We start from the raw sequence: 18,687 nt of genomic DNA, 5'->3' as shown, positions 1-18,687 counted from the left end.
ATATACATTGTAATTTAAGCTATTGGCACGTAGGAGGGGAGCTAATTGTTCACCTTCTTTGGTCAATAATCAGATAAGGTCAGTAGTGGAGCTGTCACAGTCTTTCACAATGCCAGCCAGGCAACAGATGTTAATTCGAACCATTACTGTTCTATCGCTCGGTGAGATGAGTTCATGACAAACAGCGGAGCCTTCTCCCATGCCGAGCGAGAGACAATCCAACAGACTATAATTACCTTCAGTGCCATGAGACTGATGGAGACAAGCCCTGCAGAAAAGGACCCATCACCTACCTTAGATATAATATTTTACTACCTAGTAATTTATCCATCATTCCTGAAAGCACTTGGGTCCTATTGTTGTCAGAGCAGGGGAATGAAGCCATCGGCGAGGACTTCAATCTCTGAAATTACACCGTTTTGGGAGACAAAGGAGAGACGGGGAGAGAAACATGGAAGCCATGCTTTTGGGTGGCGCTTTTATCATTGAGTGGCAGATAGTTGAACAATCAGCGAGTCTGGGGGCAAAGTGATGTTGAAGCAGACAGTGCCTTTTGTTTTTGGGCTGAATTGAAATGGGTTTTAGAAAGGAGACATTTATAGCATATCAAAATATAATTTTATTGTAACTGATTCTGTTATTTGTATGGCCCGCCAGACAAAAAAAGTTATTGCGGGGCTGATTGTATTAGCTGTATTTCCAGTCTGTCATGCTGAATGTTTTTTTTGTTTTAGAGTAATACGTACAGCACAAAACGTATCATAGATCTGCGTTTTCATTACTGCTTAGAAACTTTTGTGGTGCCAAGTGTGTATGTATTAACATTGGCAAGTAGCTTGTTTTCTTGATGAACATGCATCCAGTTTATGTTGATTTTGTTGATCTTTTGGAAGACTGGATCTAGCCTAAACCCAATGAAACAGTATAACCCCTGTAAGGGTGACCCCGAATAGTCGAAGACTCGATGCTTTGATAGGAGGAGCCTGATTTGACTGTTATTCTCAGTCGAATCTTTGAGGTGTTATGCAATATGGGGATCATGCCATTTTGGTTATAAGGGCAGCAGCACGCACTGCTTCACTAAAAATATTACAGTATATATATGGGACATTTTTAGGGTTGGCTACCAAAACACCTGGCACATGAGGTCTGGCTATGACCCAGCGAAGGATCGCGTCTCTCCACATCTTCTGTTCTGTGAGACTTGTATAGAGCTGCAGCCTGTTCATCAGGCCCCTGCAGATGACATATAGCAAGCATGGTGCAGACTTTTGGAACTTGTCATTCTCTGCATTGAAAGCAGCCATGCACGACGGAGAAAGAGTGCGCAGGAAAAAAGGGTGAAAGGGATTTTCAATGTTAAGATGCTTTATTGCATTCCTCCTTTACATGCAGTAAGTTCATTGGTAATGAACGTGCTTAATTCTCGTTAAAAATAATTAATTATTATCAAATAGTTTGAAAAATAGTTTTGAGGCGAGATCCTCTAGTAATGTATGGCACACATTGTTATGTGATCTTTAAGGAAAATGTCCATTCATTTTACTATTTGTGGCTTCTGTTATGAATATATGTTCCCCTGCATTTCAGACATTTTACCTAAACATATTTATTTAGCATATTGTGACTTGAATCTGGCTTATTTCGGTTTTCATTTTTTTATTATAAAGGTATATTCTGTTCTACACAAATTCTGTAAATTAATGTTTGATTGACTCCATCAATGTTGCGCTGTACCCTTGTTAACCACCTGGTGTTTTCCCCACATGCACACACCCGCACGCGATTCGACTATCAGTCGACTATAGGCAAGATGTAACAATTCTGATTTGACTATGTAAATCCTTAGTAGGACACCCCTAAATCCCTAAATGCTTAAGTCTTATACCCTCTCCTGAACCCAAGCGTAGGCTTGCCGAGTCGGTGTTCCAAATAGCCACCAACCAGCAAGTCCCACTAAGGAGGAAGTACATCTTCTGCTTGTCATTAAAGCTTGGTGATGTTGCTGGTTTTAATGACCTACCCGAGTATTCACCGCAGCCAGGGGGTCATGCAAACCCACCACTCTCCAGGAAAAGCCCTTTTAATGTGAAGAGGAACAGAAGCACCAGGGCTGTTTCATTTTAGCGGACAGATGGGAGGCCATTGTAAATATTTTGATTGATGGAGGGTGGGGTCAAGGCGTAAACCTTTGTTTTCCATATAAATGGGGAGGGCGGGAATCCTATGCAGGACGTTGGCTAGTTTCTGATAGGCCTCTCATTCCTTTGCCTTGCTGTAATGCAGAGCATGGACAGACACCACGAGAATGGTAGCTTAGTGAAGGTTTCCATGGATGTAATAGCTATTGAGAATGTTATTGACATATTTTGGGCATCTAACTGGGTGCTAAGTTATCGTTATGTGGAACTGGATAACTTGAAATACTAATCTTCCATTAAATTGAATATTTAAATTTAGAGAAAGTTCACACAGAAATACAATTTCTGTCATTATTTGTGACTCTTTCTCATGTTGAACCCAAAAGAAGACATTTGAGAGATATCTTGTGGTTTTGGGTCCATACAATGTAAGTCAATGGGCACCAATGTTATTTGGTTACAAATGTTCTTCAAAACATATTTTGTTTTCTGGATGAAATCTCCTTTTTTAATTGTAATGCAGAGAGTACAATTTCTGGGTTAATTTTTGACTTTGTGATACAGAAAATTCAATGTTGCATTAATGGTAATTGTAGTTTTAATTCTTTACATTTCAGGCTTGAGTTAATGTATATATGTGCATCTTCTCAAGCTTTATTTTGCTATTGCAGGAAGAAAAGAATCCCAAGGGATGCCCATTTTTCTTTTGTCGAATTAGACCTGACCCCCGTAATATTCCCCAAGAGGCGTCAACATCCAGCTGAAGGCTAGCGAAAGGGTCCAAAGCAACAGGTGAACAGCCCCTTACATACACTCTCACACCTACCCGACACAACACTCCTAACTGGCAAACTGCAACAGTGACCAGCCCAGGGATCCAAATCAGCCATTTCCCACACATTACCTTAATGATGTCACAAAGGAATGGCCCATGGACGTAGCCTCTGATTGGCCCCCAGCTCCTAACAGGTCTAATCAGGAAGCATTGGTGTCAAGAAGAGCGGCTTTGCTAATTTAAGGTGTTATGCGCGAGACAATGGCCTGTTTTGTTATTGCATTAGAAAGGTGATTGTCCCAGGGGCTCTGACACGTCTTCTTGCAGACACGCACCCGGTTAAGGGACCGAGATTGGGCTACATGTTACAAAAACTGATTAAGGTCTTATGATCTTTCGCTTTTTTGGATAAATGGTTTGTAAATTTGCAGCAAAACACAAAATAAGGTATTTTTGAAGAATGTTGGTACTCGAACAAAGGCAGTACCCATTGACTTTTACTGTATGGACGGGACCAATGCAAGTCAATGAGGACCGCAGTTGTTCGTTTACCAAACATTCTACAAAATATGTGCTTTTGTGTTCTGCAGAAGAAAGAAAGTCATACTGGTTTGAAATGACAAGAGGTTGAGTAAATGATGACAGAAGTTGAGAGACTAGAGAACACATTTGTGACCCTGGATAACAAAACCAGTCTTAAGTAGCACGGGAACATTTTTAGTAAAAGCCAAAAATACATTGTGTGGGTCAAAATTATAGATTTTTCTTTTATGCCAAAAATTATATAACCCAAAATATATAAACTTTATTTTTGTGAGTGGATGGCCTGCTACAGTGCCTCGGATTAACAACTTCAAAGGCGATTTTCTCAATATTTAGATTTTTTGCACCCTTTATTTCCAGAATTTTACACTCTTGTATCTCCACCAGATATTATCCCATCTTAACATCCCATATGTGAATAAAAAGCTTAACTATTCAGGTTTCAGTTGATGTAAAAATCTCAATTTCGAAAAATTGACCCATAAAACTGGTTTTGTTGTCCAGGGTCACATTTGTTAATACTTCCAATAATCCCAATTTGTGAACAATATCTGAATAGTTTTTTATTTGTGCACTTTCCTGCATGAACCCTTATGTCTTTCCTTCTTTCCATACGTTACAGAAAATCAGTTTAATCACTCAGTGCTTGCCATTTGTAGATTACGGCGGCTGATATCAGATGATTGATGCAAAATGATGTCTGACGGCGCTGGAGTTGTTAGCGCGTTCAATTCACATTAAGATAAATTGACTGCAGAGGGAAGAGTCAAACAGACACGCACACATGCACAAACAGCCCCTCATAAACATGATTGAAAGCCCTGTACACACATCCATCCACGTGCTTGCCTGAATTGCACATAATGACTGTAGGACACACACACACTCTCAAATAACAACACAGTCAATTGACTGTGAGAACGGCGATGAAAGATTCTTTTCCGCTCTGTGTCTGTCAAATAGGCCTCAATTTTGAGCAGGCTCCATGTGAATAGCATATTTGTCCTATGAGTTTAATAGAGAGAATCAAGATATTTAGTTTGGATAATGAGGTGGTGGCTTGTTGTGGCTCGACTGTGACCTCTCAAACACAGGACCATGAGCACATGAACTGAGCCAGTCTGTTCTCTGTTCCTCTAGGAAGAACTGAAACGTCTTTACTTTCTGGATACAATTATTACATCTACGTGAAATCCGGTGCTCTTAATTTACTGTGTGTTGAAGATTGATGGTTTTGTTGCAATATAAAGCTAATCATCATGCAAAGTAACCAATGAAGTTACATTGTTTTCTGTTGTATAATTGTATTGAATTGGGGGTGTCATGATCGCGGGTGATGAGACAAGGACAAGGACCTAGGTGCAGACAGCGGTTAAGGGGTTAACAGAGACTTTTATAATAATGACAAACAAAGACCCACGAGGATGTAACAGAACAAAACATCGATACAATAACATAACAAGACAGGACTAATACTAACTACACTTAAACAAGACTCAAATTAACTATTAGCATGAACTACAAAACTACACTAGACTAGACTACCTAAACTAACAAGCCACATGAACTCACCACACAACCACAATGTACCAGCACAAGACAGAAGACACAAGGGCATTAAATAAGGGACCAAATCAAGAGGGGAACAGGTAAAGGGCATGAATCAATAACGAGGAGACGAGACCGGAGAGAGTGTATGGAAGGCCATAAGGGCCATAACTGCCTCTCTCCACACAAAACACGAGACTCTGTCATGATCCTCTCACTAAACCAAGAGAAACATGACAGTGGGTTCTTATCAGAACTTGTACTGGCTGCAGACAGAGTCCTTGTCGTTGGTGACTTTAACATCCATGTAGATAACGATACAGATGCTTTAGGAATGGCTTTTAAAGACACTCTTAACTCCATGGATAACATGTGTCAGGACCCACTCACCTTCAAAATCATACTTTAGATGTAATACTGTCTTACATTATAAATGTGATTAACACTAATTTTCTCGTATTTCGTATAGCATGGAAGGACAGTATTCGAAAATACAGGAAAGCCAGAAAAACGTCTAGATCCGCATACTTTTAATCACTAATAGAAGAAAACAACCCTAGGTTTTTATTTAACAAAGTGACTAAATCAACAAAACAGAAATTTCTGATTCAGTAAATTAACATAGCAGTGATGAATTTATGAACTACTTCACAAATAGAATCCAAGATATTAGAGAAAAACGTATAACTATGCAACCGGAAGTGAAACCCGCTGAACAAACAACTAACTACAGCGCCCCTAAGGAGAAATTGCTATTATTTTCTACCGTAGATCACGATGAACTGTCTAAAGTCAGAAGTGTTACTTATTGGACCGAAAACCGCCATACGTAAACACTTAGAATACTGCTTAACTGTTGACGGATGTACCATAAAACCCTCATCGTCCATTTTATTAAATAGTGCTCTGTCATTTGAGAACTATGTCGCCAACACCTGTAAAATTGGGTTTTTCCATCTTCAAAATATATCTAAACTACGTCATATGCTGTCACCCTCAGATGCAGAGAAGTTAATTCATGCATTCATGACATCAAGACTAGATTTCTGTTATGCACTACTAGTTGGTTGCCCTGCAGGCTTACTACAAAAACTCCAACTGGTCCAAAATGCGGCAGCTCGAGTTCTTACACGTACAAAAAAGTATGAGCAAATAAGCCCGTTTTGTCAACCTTGCACTGGTTACCTATAAAGCATTGCATTAACTTTAAAATCTTGCTTATTACCCTACATGGTTTAGCTCCTCACTACTTGAGTGAAATTCTCTTGTATTACAGTCATGTGCACTACGCTCTCAGGCATCCGGTCAGTTGGTAATAGAATTTCAAAATCAAGTAGATCCTTTTCCTATCAAGCACCTAAACTTTGGAACAGTCTTCCCTGCACTGTCCGGGAGACAGACACACTGTCAGTTTAAATCTAGACTAAAGACGCATCTATTTAATCTTGCATACAGTACACAACCATAATATAAATAACCTGGATGATAGAATTTTTAAGTTTTATTTAATTAACACTGCAGATATGAATTTAGAGTCTGTTTAATATTTGACATGTGTTTCTCTCTCCTTATCTTGGGTGTGTGGTTCTAGGTGATGCCCCCCGTGCGTGCGTGTGCATGTGTGTCTGTCTGTGTGGGTGCTTTTATTTGTGTCTTGTATGTGTTGCTGCGTGATGTGTGGAGGGTTTTGTGTTTGGGTGTGTCTGAATCTGTGTGTCTGTGTCTGTCTTCTGTGTTTTCACCTTTTTTAGTTTTTACTTGAATAACCTTATGTTTTGTTGTGCTCTATAAATTAAAGATGACTTGACTTGAAATGATGAAAGAATATTTATTTTTGGGTGAACTGTCCCTTTAAGGCGGTCATATTGTCAAGGCTCAAGGTGGCTCTTAAAATCCTGAATTCCGCTGAATTCTGCTTGTATTTTTTATAGTTTGGTTTATAAGCAGTACTTTTTTGTATTAAAACACTTTAAATTAAACACGCAACATTACAAGTAATGTTTTGGGTGCCTTTAATTGGCCGTGCGTCTGAGGGATTTGGCATCGCTGCACGCCCCATCGGCACTCATTTTTGTTTGTTTGGTTACTTGTGGCATTTAACATTCTTAAAAAAGAGAAAGAAGCGGATGGCTATTGTGAATTGAGCTAATAAAACGGTTTATCCATGTGCTCAGAAGTGTGCAAGGAGAGCTCTTAAGATTTGTCCCAAACCACTGCACCCTTTGTGGCTGTTGAAGTCAGTGTGCATCTCAAACCTAATAAGCTTGTTTGACTTGTAGAGTTTCTTTCAGCATATTTCAGCACCGTTCTGTTAACTCAGTTGTCATTACAACCTGTTAAAGGGACAAAGCATTTTTTTCCTCGTAATTACAACAATCAATTATTCCAATTACCTTTTTAGGCTTTCCCTTTAAAATATCTAAAATAGACTGTAGGAATAACAAAATGACTAAATGAACGCAATTTTCTACCGGTGTAACAAAGCGATTGTTTTCTCTCCCCCGAAACAAAATTAGATGGTACAGTGCCTATTCAATGGCCCGTTTGTCTACCAGCAGCAATGTATAAACTGTCACAGCATGAAATCAGTTTTCTTGCCTTGGTTCATTTCAAATCAGATGTTTCAAGCACATTATTATTGCCATTAGAGACCCTCGGCTACGGAAGGCTAGTCTCGGAAAGACGGGGACTCGTTCTCCGCTCTGACACTTTTAATTCTATTCTTTTCTCCATGGACCGTTGGCTTTAAGAAGGTGACTGGGCCGGCGGCCCTAATCGCCACAGATAATAAATTGATCAACTCTTAAACTTCTGAGAGGGCTGAATGGGGCTCACCCCTCCATTGAGCGTGGACGGATTACTCACGCTTAGTTGGCTCTAGGTAGGCTTTGGCAAGCCACCCCACCAGGCCTGGGAATGGGGCTACATTCAGGCCCATTCACAAGCTCCTGACACAGAGCATGCTTTTATACAGCGTTGCTTTATTATGAGAAGATCCCTGGCCGCCCACCCTGGGCTCGTTCTTGCAGCAGTCTTTCTTGCACGTTGAGAAAGGTTATCCCCTACTTTAATCCATATTGCAATGTGGATTAGAGAGCGTGTGTGCGGGGGGATTGTTTCAACTTCACGCGGGATTCCTTCGGAGCCCCCCCACTCTTCGGGAAGCATACTCTCTTTTTCTCGTTCCCCCTCTTTCACCTTCCTTCTTCCTATCTCTCTCCCACTCTCTCTCTCTCTCTCTCTCTCTCTCTCTATCTCTCTTTTACAAAGTCCCTATAGGCTCTGGTAAAGGATTTGCATCCTGAATGGGTAACCTGCCGTTCTCGTCAATGAAGACATCAGATCAAAGTTCAGCCAGTCAAAGCCCCACTAAAACGTTAAGGAGGCCGGCGTGTACACAAAGGCGAGGGATGAAGAGCAACTGCTGCCTCGAGAGAGAAGTAGAAAAAAACACTGGAATCCCTGATCCAGATTAAGAGTGGATTAAAGCGTTTACAATGGAGCCGGCTTTATTTGAATTATGTGCATTTTTTTATATTTCCATTTTTAATGGTTATTCTAAACTTTCTTTAAGATGAAAAACTGCAAAAATTTTCAAATGTTCTACTGATATCCACCTGTTTCTGTCGGCGTCTCGTGAACTTTCAGGCTTCTTCTAATGTCAAGACAAGATATTTTTAAGCAGCACTCTTAAAAATAAAGACCCTTAACTTCAGAAGAATCGTTCTGTTTCACAAAAGGTTCTTTGTGGGTTGGAAAATGGTTCTTTAGACTTATGAACCTTTTCAACAACTTTATTTTCAAGAGGGAACCTTAGATTTTATTCAACGAGTTTTCCTTTTGCCATGAATTCGATAGTTTGATGTAGTGACAGTTTAAAAAGGATTTGGTGAATCTTTAAATGAAACCGTTCTACGATAATGTATTATCATAACTTTAATGGGTGAACAAATCTATGAAAAATTTTGAAAACATTTTACTTTATAGTGTAATATTACATATGTTCTTTTGTACATTGTTGTATATATATTCTAAAAACATATATCGTAAAGTTGCTTCTAGACATGAAGATTCTTAAAATTCATATGGCTGTGGATTATTTGTTTGATCAAAAACGGATCTGGATTTATAAAAATTTTTTGATATCCCCTCCATCTACAACTAACATAGAATACCTTGCCAAAAGCAATTGCACGGCTAAAGACAGTAAAGCACTTAATTACTGCCCTTCTCCGGCGTCAGGTCGGGCATAATTGCTCTCATCCCCTGCCTTATTTGTGACAGTCAGACCCTAAGTTTAGGTGGGATTTATCATCACGACACAATGACAGCTCACTGCTAGAAATTAATCCTTTTGCCGTTGTCTCTTAAACGAGCCAAATGCCCCATGTTGGTTCCCTGACTATTAAATTGGGTTACTTTATGATATGGTATAATTGGTATCAATTGCTCACCAGGTGACGTGGACCCTGTTGTTTAAATGGTGCTGCTTTTCCCACAATGAAGGCAGCGCCTTGCTGAGTGCAAACCGCACCGAGACACGTCTCTGGGTAGCTATAATCTTAATTAGCTAACCCACTCGTTCACATAGATATTTGTCATTATCTATATGAAATACGCCCAGCAGGAAGGCCATGATACAATATATTACCCACAAGGCAACTGTGTGAAATGTGTGCTTTCTCCTTAAAATCCCGGGCACTTTTCCTTTTCATTTATTTCGGACGGCGAGTGGTGTTTAGCACAGCAGGCTCAGGGGACGGCATTGTTTATTTGTCAAAAGTTAAAAATGCCTCTCGTCGACAGCGTTATCAAAGCAGGTTTCAAGAGGTACCGCCGTTGCTAAATTGTAAAGTTGTATTTGTGAACACTGTATGTGGTGTAGTGTGTCGTAATTAAAGGGTTTGCCAGAGAGAATAAGAAAGGGCCTTAAATTAACGTTTTGCATTGTGGTCCTTTTCTGTGTAATAGGCCTGGTTAAAATCATAAAAGGAATTGTCATAACCATTGCATAAGAAAATGTTAGCACTGGGGGAAAAGCTCTCAATTTGGTTTAGTCATGTTGGAACATTTGTACCTCAGCAGCATAAGGGAAACGCACAGCTCTGGCTACCCGGAGAGAAAACCCATATAGTCCATATGTTCAGGGATGTTCAACAAATGTCATCTGCCAGGAGATGTTCTGCTTCGAATCCGCTAAGTTCTTGACATAAAAGGCCATTATTATAAAAAGTATGCCTGCATTTTCTAAATTAGGGATTTTGGTTAGAAACTTAAACCAACTAAAGATTCTGTCATCATTTATTTATCTTCATGTTGTTCAAAAACTGTAAATGACTATTTATTATGTTGAACATAGAAGATGTTTTGAGATGTTTTGTGTCCATACAATGGAAGTCAATAGGGGCCAACATTCTTCAAGACATTTTTTTTGTGTTCAACAGAAGAACGAAAGTCATACAGGTTTGGAATGACACAAGGACGAGTAAATGCCGATATGATTTTCATTTGTGGTGGACTGTCCCTTTAAGAATTTATAAATACAGAGCAACCATTTTAAATTCCACAAACAAACTTTATTCCCTGTCTTGTGATTTAAACACATGCAAATAACCACACGCTAAAACAAGATTATTGTTCCTTGTTTAGTTGCGTTTTTGTTTATTGTCTTCTTTCAAAACATTTACCATAAAACTTATTGATGACTGTTTAGCGAATCGGGGTTTGCGTAGTGTCACACTTTCATTATTCCATACCCGGGATGAATGCGAGAAATGATTATAGCAGCCACCCCAGTCATTATCTTATCAAACAATGGCAGGCCTGTTCAAATTAAGCATTCTTCTCTTGACAGGTGTGTACGGATGTGGTTCTCTCCGCGCGTGCCTACCTCGTGTTTGCGTCTGGGGTTATGAGCGTGACAGACAGGGGTTTGCTGTAATGGAAGGAGACTGTCTCTTGTGTAAATAGTGCAGATGTGTGTGGGGGTCCGTCCGTGACAGACAGTATAACAGAGATGCCTCGTCTTCCAGGTGAAGGGCTGCCGGTGTACGCGTGTGCATGCGTGAGTGAAGCACACTGCGTAGGAGTGACAGACAGAGGTTCGGTGTGTGTGTGGGAGTTTCTTGATAGACAGAGGTTCAACGCAGCAGAGGTGGCCCAGGCGATGCCCTGATTCAGCTGTGGATGTTTATTTGTGATGGAGATAAGCTAAGGGATAGATGGATAAATAGATAATTGGAGGGATAGACAGTTGAACAGAGCGATTGGAACGGAAGGATAGACAGATAAGCGGAGGGTGGGGGGTGCAGATCAGGTGTTTCTCACCCAGCCCCTCATTAATGACACGTTCATTATTTCAGAGTTAGCACAGAAGCGCTGCAGTGGTGTCAACTCTTAACTTCCATCATTAAATCATTAATTTTTTCCAGGCGGTAAGTGAGGCCAGTGTAATGAAGCCGTCACCGTCTCAGCAGAATTCTCCTCTTGTTAAGCGTCTGTGAATGGCAGTCGCTGACTGACTCTCTACAACTTCCTTAGAGTATTCTGTAGGGTTTTGGTTGGTTGTTAACTTTATAATTGATTGCAAAATCCATTTAACGCATCATGATATGGTACCACGGTTATAGAAAGGTTTCTGGATGTTTGATGTTGTTCTACAATAGTTTGGATCTGTGCCACAGTAATTCCATGACATCCTTTGAACCACCCTAGAGCACCTTTATATGTCAAATTTATGATATAAGAATACCGTGGTATCGTTCTAAAACCTTATCGTTTTTGAGGAAATGGAAAAAACTCGATACTTTTTAAGCGATTTAATTCTGCGCTGTCTAAGTCGACAAGCCTTTTTTAATACTTTTAATATTGGTTAGCTATTGGCAAAACCCTATGACAATCCTACAGGGTGACTAATAATGATGATTTATGGCTTAAAAATGTTTTAAAACAGCAAAATATGGAGATACAAGGTTTCAGAAGGACAGCGATATTTATTAATGTATCATATTGTTGAAAATTTTTTATGTAATAATTACATTTATGATTAAGTTTACCTTGACCATCCATCGCTTTGTTATCAATGATGACAGGAGCCGAGGCCCAGGTACCCAAAGAAACCTTGATGATGCTCTCTGAGCCCTCTCCTCCCCTGTTATCTTGTTACTAATGTTTTCCACCCTTTACCTGTGGGAGCTTGTGGTCTCCAGGGTCTGCCATCTGCAGGAACCAGCAAGCTGTTTCCAGGCAGCTCGGAGGGAAACAAGTATTGTTTAGTGTCATATGTGACAACGTGCAAGTTTTTTTCCAACGTGATCTGGCACGGTGCCACAGGTGAAAGGACATCACGCCTTTCCCACTTTAACTTCACTTTCATTTACACACTTTTTTTTCATCTTGGCCTCATTTTAACACGCATCTGGCTAATGATTTATGCCTAATTGTTGAAGTTTTAGGGTCAAACTAAGGTTCAGTGATTTGATTCTCATTCATAAGTATAAGGAAACAATAGCGTTACAGGACTTTAACATTTTATTGTCAATCTTGCCTTAAGTTTATATAATAATATTTAAATGTATAATTGTAAAATGAATTTACGTTTATAATTGTAAATGTAAATGTGTGTTGGGTAAAGAGAGTTTTGTGAATGGAACAATGTGTGAGTTTGAATGCTTGTATCTTGAAATAATGTATAGTTATTAATATATGATAATATACATTATATTGATATATAATGTATAGTAATTAATATATTATAAAAATACTGTTATTCACTGTTGGATTAACGTTTAATGGATTTTCCTGCATTTCAGCCTGAGCACTTTAGATTTTTTGGTTTGAAAATATAAAATCCAACACCAAAAGTTATATTTGTGGGCGAAACTAATGTAAATGTACCTAGTTAATATTTGTAAAATAATCCTGCATTAAAAAAACAAAATGTCTTGGGTCTGTTGGAGAATAGTTTGTTTTTATATTCAGTGTGGAAAGAAGTGGGCCAATACAAACGCTCAGAAGTCAATTTTTAAACCCAGTCTGTGATTCTGGCCAAAGACGGCCTTGTGATCTTCCGATGTGACGTTTATTTGGCTTCTTTCCTCCTCAGCGTGTGTGAAGTCTCTTGCTTAGCTTGATGTGCCAAAAAAGTTGTGACTTGCTTTTGAAAGCGATCCAGCCTTTTGTAAAGAAAGTCTAGACAGTTGATTTAGAGTGCTTTAGTAACATCATTGTTTTTTTCTATCTCACTTAAATGATCTTATACAGCAGATGATAGTTATTTTCAAATGTCGTAGCGAGTTTTTGAACATGTTTATTTGAATGTGTAGATTGTGAGTAATAGGTTACATAATCTCCTACATGAATGATTCAAAACCGCTTTTGGTTGAGCCATGTCAAGTTGCATTTTGATAGAAACGTATATATATCTTTTTTTCTTGACTGGCTCTTGAATCTCTTATTTCAGAAATCAAACATTTATAATCAAACATTGAGTTTTTAAAAGGGGGCTCCCTTAGATTTCTTGGCAGGTTGTGTCTCCTGTGTGTGAACGTTTGTTCAGTCCAAACCCCCTCCCTTTTACTCTCTCACAATATAAAAAGACACATCGAATAAAACTTTCTAAGCTTCTATCTTGGGGGTTATGAGGTTCAGTTCAATATGCTATTTTCCATATTCCATGTGTTTAAATATTAATCTCCTGAAATATTAATGTGCCGGGAGACATTGGATGAGGCTGTTACGAAAGAATAACTCCAGAGATAAGTGTTAATGTATCAGAAGCAGTGTAAATGTAGTGTGAGAGCTGTTCTGAGATCAGTAAACTTTTGTCATTGGCTGTCACTAAAGCTTTGACTTTTTATGGAAGCTGCGATAGTAGAGTTGCTTAACCACAAACGTATGATGTTATACTTTTGTGCGTATAACCTCAATGTTTATATACATTACTGAACGTACGCATGTGTGTGTACTGAAACTATCAGTTTGCCTTATTGTACATTGGGGTCACGGCGTGCCAGAGCCCGTGTCAGCTGGGTGGGCATATGGAGGTCTTGGCTGAGGGTGCAAGCAGACTGTGGGCAACTCTGGGCCCAAACTTGGACACATTTGTTCTATAGGCAGAAGGCAGGGGCAACCCCTATACTGTCCGCACTCAGAGGGCCCGGGACAGTGACCCACACCAGATGCCTGTTTGTTTTCCACACAGTTCAATGTTGTGTTTTGAGATTTCTAATGTGTCCTTAAATAAACATCTGAGTATAATGTTATGTCTGTCTTGTTTAGGAAGTGTTTCTAAAAGCAATTTTACTGGGCCATTTTGTCATTACATTTCCTGAAACTTTGAATTATGTATAATTAAAAGCCTCTCAGGTCCTGCGTGAAATGGTTATATAATCTTAAAAAGTGTTTTATCTCTGGTTTTCAGTTTAGCAAATGATTCTGACTAACGGAGATTCCATATGATGAAAATGAGAAAAAAGGAACACTGCTCTCCGAGCATGAATGTTTAACGAATGTCGCTTTTACTGCACTATGCCGCTGAAAGTCTCGAGTCAGGGCTCTACCGCACAATTGACCTAAAAGTTTAATAACAACTCGTTCACAGGGTTCTGTATGTGTGTCAGGCTATGCGTGCGTGTGTTTGCATGTAATTGTGTTCATTTGTGTTGCTGTGTTTGTGCGTGTACAGAAAAATGGACAACCCCGGATTCAAGGGTTCTGCGAGAGGAGGGAGGAACAGCCAATCACATGGCAGGGTAGTTACGGCGTCCCGGGCTGGGGCCGTATGGAAGGTCATGGGGGGTGCGAGCAGCAGCAGTCAGGATTCTGAAGGTAACAGTGGGAGAATGGGACGGATTCTGCCCGCTGGTCACCAGCCAACGCACCCAGACTCAGTAGTGCGCAGTCGCAGTCAATCTTCAAATGTGAGGTAGGGGGTGCTGTCCAAACCAAACACTAGTTGTTGGGTAAGTGTAGTAAAATTCTGAAGTGCCTGTTTAGGTTAAGCTGCTTTGGCCTCAAAATGTATTTGAATGCTTAAAGGGACAGTTCACCCAAAAATTCTGTCTTCATTTACTGACCCTCAAACCCTTAGTTTGACCTGTATTCATTTCTTTGTTATGGTAAACACAGAGAAAGATGTTTGGATGAATGCTTGTAAACAGACCGTTCATGGCCACCATTGACTACAGCAGGAAAAATAACATGTTAGTCAAAAGTGCATCAGAACTGTTTGCTTTTTTATATACATTATTCAAAATATATATTTTTGTGTTCAACAGAACAAAGACATTTATAAAGCAATTGTTCCTACTATGATAGTCAATAGTGCCCCAGAACGGTTTGGTCACAAGCATTCTTTCAAATATATTTATCTGTGTTCATCTGAACAAATAAATGCATACAAGTCAAACTAAGGATGCAAGGGTGAGTAAATGTAGTCAGAATTTCATTTTTGGGTGAACTGTTCCTGTAAGAAATGAAAAAATTAGTTTGCACTTTTACTTGGTTTGATATTTTGTTAAATGGAATACAAATTATATAATAGAATAATTTGATATAATAATAATATAACGTTGCACATCTAGCCCATATATATGCAGACTATAAGAATATAACATAATATTTACAGTAGTGTGGCTTAAATGTCCAAATGCTTTTTGTATAGAACTTATTTGAGCAAAAAGGCTAACCAAATGAATGTGAGAACAGACAATGTTGTATTTCGACTCAAGCATCTATTCATTATTCCGGAGCTTTCTCTTCTAATTTAATGAGAAATGCCTCCGCACCTTTATCACAAACCCCTCTCAATTCTCACACAAACCAGTCTCCACGCCAATGATACCAATCCTCCTTCTCAGCCAAACTAGGACAAAACATTTTTTTCCATGAAAATTGAATAAGGCCAGTGCAACAAACATGGAAAAGGGGGCCACGTAAAATATTGAAAAGGTTGAATAATTTAGGGCGTCCGGTCATGTGTTAAGAACAGGATTTTGGGGAGAAGGGGGAGGAGAAGGTGACGCGTAAGGGGAGTGATCCCCCAACCGTTCTCCACACCCACCTGCAGGGTGACAGGGCTCTTCAACCCTGAACCCCATCTGGAGCGGGACGGGATTAGACAAGGTCCAACTCAGACTGGAGACGTGCACCCAACAATAGTCAAGGAGTAGAGAACAAGTTAAACACAAATTGTATCTACAGTTTTGTATCAGACTTTTTGAAAAATTGTAATGCTCAAATTGTTGAATTTTCCTTGGATTAATCGGATGTGTTTCTAGCCTTATTCCATAATTTGTCCCTTGCTTTGGGTAAAAATGTTTGCTAAATGAACAAATGCAGATTTACTTAAAGAGAGTACACCCAAAAGTTTTAATTCTGTCATCGTTCTATATCTATATTCTTATCTATATTTTTTAAATGAAAATAGCATAACTGCAGAATACATCTGTGGTCTGAATATTGACTTTTTTCCCCTTGTGAATCCCCCCACAAACCCTGAGGTATTCTGACTAACACACACACAAGCGCTCGCCTCGCCATCCTCCTCTTCTGAACGAAGGGGTGCATGGGTTTCTCGTTCTCTCACACACAAAAAAAGTGCATTAGGGGCTGGGGGGACATGGCAACTGCTCGCGTGTTGTCAAGACAGATTAATCTGACTCGACTCAATCAGACGTTCAGCTCCGCAGACAGGCTCGGGGGAATTTTGCCGAATGCCGTACGAGATCCCCATGCTCACCCGTGCTCTCTCATACACACATCTTTACTGACTTCCAGTTCTTGGAATCACCATATAAATATTTATCTTTTTTTGGATTATAATCCTTTTATATTTATCAGATTTGCTCATATATATAGGGATTGCTCTGTTTACTCTTTGTGTGCACGTTAAAGCTTATAAAAAAAAATCTGCTAAAGGTCATTTTTGGAATGGATATTTTTGGAAAGTAAGTTGTGCATTTGGATTGGGTTACACTAGGTACGGGCTTCATTGGTTCTCTGTAAATATTAAAAGACCAGTCTGCATCTCCTCCCACTGTTTTGTGTACTCAAATAAATGTACGTCATCAGGAGGAGAGACCTGACGTCAAATGTCTATCCACTACATAAAGCGCATGTACAGCTGCAAAAAAAATGTATAGACCACTCCAGTTTTGTCTTTATTCAGCATATCTGCATGACTTGTGATCATTCCAGTCCAGTGTCTGTAGAAATTCAAGAGAAACAAACCCTTATGAGTCACCCACCAGCAATGCGAAAGACTGACAGAATGCGAATTAAAAGATGCTTGAAAGTTGTCTTTCAGTTGACTTTCTCCATCATACGTACAGTATATTCATTTATGTACTGATGCTAATATAGATACATTTATATACATATTGTATATACATGTATATGTAGAAACATTAGTACCGTGTTGTTAAAACATAACTCAAGATCTGCAAACATTGCTTTTTTGTTATTTTGACCAGTCTGTCCCTTATACATTTTCTGCAAATAAATTCATAAAAACTGAAAATAATTTTGGAGATTTTTTTCTTAATTTACATAATTGACTTTGCCTTTTTATAATGCTTGTCTCTCTCTCTCTCTCTCTCTCGCTCTCTCTCTGCCTCTGTTCATGCACTTGTTCTTGTTTTGATAGCTGCCCACTGGTGCATTTAATATAACAAGGAAGGACTGAGGCGCGCGCACGGTGCAAGGTGACAGCTCGATCTGCTTACTGTAAATACTGCGTTAAAAAAACTTAAAGGACCACAGAACCTTGGAACAGTCTGTAGTTTCGTCTCCAACAAGAATGGCTGTTTATCTTGTTCTGCTTCATTACATGAGAATAATCACAACATTTTGCTTCATTGCCTCAAGTGTTGAAACCGCACCACAGACAAAAGAAGCGCGTGTGTGTTTGTTTGTGCGAGTGTGCTGGGAGGTGTTACTGGTCCAAGGGGGTGCTTTCCGAGTGGGAATGTTTAGCCGAATCGCTCATCAGCAAGTCAAGTTTATCCATCTGGGTTGGCAGGTTTTCTCTCTTGTCCCTAATTTTCTTTTGTGCTCTGTCAGGGCCTCTCCATGCGACACACACACTTACACACACACCTCTATCTGGTGACCTGGAGTGTTTGTGTGAAGCACTCACCGGTGCTTTTAAACTGACCGAGGGAGGATTTCAGTGCAGCCAAGCATGGAGGTAAAAACAAACACGTGTTGAATTTATTCATCCACTCCCACTCTTGTAACCTCGAGTTGTGATACCAATCACAGATATTATTTAGCATTGAATTATTCTAGTAGGCTCTATTTAATAGCATATTTTTATATCGAGCATATGGATTTTTTTATTTTATTAATTTAAATAATCTGGTGAAATGCTATTGTATTTCAAAAAAAATGTATGCATACTGCAATACAGTTATTTAAATTGACAGACTGCAGTCGAATAAGTTTGGATTTTGGACGAATAGAAATTGTAAAAAAAGTGTACATTATTGTGTTTTTATAAATTTTGACGTTCTGGGCGACGATTAAAATATTTAATCGCAATTATCGCATTACTTTTCTGCTTTCGCTTTGTTAGTCGTTAAATTCAACAATGCAGCTATTTATGTTCATAAAACGGCAATCTTTTACATTTCCCCTTGCTACTATGGGAATTTTGAAGAAATTATGTGTTTATTTGTC

Source organism: Barbatula barbatula (assembly GCF_947034865.1).
Source record: "Barbatula barbatula genome assembly, chromosome: 25".
NCBI lineage: Eukaryota > Metazoa > Chordata > Actinopteri > Cypriniformes > Nemacheilidae > Barbatula > Barbatula barbatula.
Note: the sequence above shows the minus strand (reverse complement) of the source record.